This window comes from Pteropus alecto, unplaced genomic scaffold (assembly GCF_000325575.1).
Source record: "Pteropus alecto unplaced genomic scaffold, ASM32557v1 scaffold44, whole genome shotgun sequence".
Taxonomy (NCBI): domain Eukaryota; kingdom Metazoa; phylum Chordata; class Mammalia; order Chiroptera; family Pteropodidae; genus Pteropus; species Pteropus alecto.
Genome location: NW_006436812.1, coordinates 5,231,791 through 5,233,293, shown reverse-complemented (window position 1 = coordinate 5,233,293; position 1,503 = coordinate 5,231,791). Strand labels below are relative to the sequence as shown.

The window sequence follows — 1,503 nt, the reverse complement described above, 5'->3', positions numbered from 1 at the left end:
TGACATGATATCAAACATCTTTTCGTGGGCTTATTTGCCAATTATATATCTTTTTTTTGAAGCATCTTTAATTTTTTTATTTTTGCCTGTTTGAAAAATTGAGTTATTTTCTTTTTCCTTTTGTAGGCGAGGCAACCCTTGGTTGACCTCACAGATTGCAAGGAACTTGTCAGTTTACAATCCCTTATATTTTATTTTTTAAGCCTACAGCACCTGGTCTTCCTAGGTGGTCTCCCATCCAAGTAATAACCAGGCCTGACCCTGCTTAGCTTCTGAGATCAGACAGGATCTAGCTTGTTCAGGGTGGCATGGCCGTAGAGGAATTGTTTTCTTATTGTTGAATTTTGAGAGTTGTGTATATCTGGATACAAATCTTTTGTCAGATAAGCGATTTGCAAATATTTTCTCCCAATCTATGGCTTGTCTTTTCATTCTATTAACAGTCTTTTGCAGAGAAAAAGTTTTTAATTTTAATGAAGTCCAATTTATCAATTTTTCTTTTATGCTTTTGGTATCATAACTAAGAAATATTTGCTTAATCCAAGGTCACAGAGATAGTCTCCTGTGTTTTTTCTAGAAGTTTATAATTTTAGGTTTGCATTTAGATCTCTGCTCTATTTTGAATTAATTTCATATAATAGATTGAGATATATATCAAAGTGGGTTTCCCTCCATCCATGGATTCCAACTATTCCACCACCATTTGTTAAAAAGACTATTCTTTTTTCATTGAATTGCACCCAAGTCGAAAATTACTCATATTTGTATAGGTCTATTTCTGGGCTCTCTTTTGCTGCTCCATTGATCTATGTATCTTCAATCTTTAGCCCAGGGTTTGACAAACTTTTTCTGTAATGGGCAAATAGAAAAATTTTTAGGCAGTGCATGGCAACGGGCAAAATTGATGATATCATCTAGATACTTATTGTATAAGACAAAACAAAATTTCTACAAAATTTTTATTAGTGAAATTCAATATAATAATCAATTTTTTTTGGTAATATATATCTACTAATGGAGAAAATGAAGTTATTTTATGGGATAACATATTGCTTAGCTGGGGTTCAAAGATAGGTTTTCCTACCAGCAAAACTGATTGTAAATGTTTAGCTGTTAATGCTGATCTGTAACAAGATTTTGTATATTTCACCATGAAGATATGATATTGATCGAGTGCTTGAAAAGCATTGATAGATTATTTTAGATTCTCTCGATATTTGCCTTTTAACCAGTTATTATGTTATAGATTAATTACAGCCAATTGAAGAGTTTGTGGAAATGCATCAATTGCATAGTTAAATGGATTTTGAAATATGAAAATTTCCTTTGCACTTATATCAAGATCTGAAAAAATTCTGCTGGAACTATAGTTTGACCTTGAAAGATATATCTGCTGCAAATTTGTGTGGAAATGAAGATTTCATTTCTCATTTTATCTTTTGACAGCATGCCATTTCTTAAAGCAGCTGGCCATTACTTGTGATTCAAGCAAAGTCTGTTGTC

At 32.1% G+C, this 1,503-nt stretch overlaps 1 pseudogene; it reads right to left on the bottom strand.

Annotated features, from left to right (window-relative positions):
* Positions 1-201: 201 nt before the first annotated feature.
* Positions 202-320, bottom strand: LOC112481589 (annotated as a pseudogene).
* Positions 321-1,503: the final 1,183 nt, after the last annotated feature.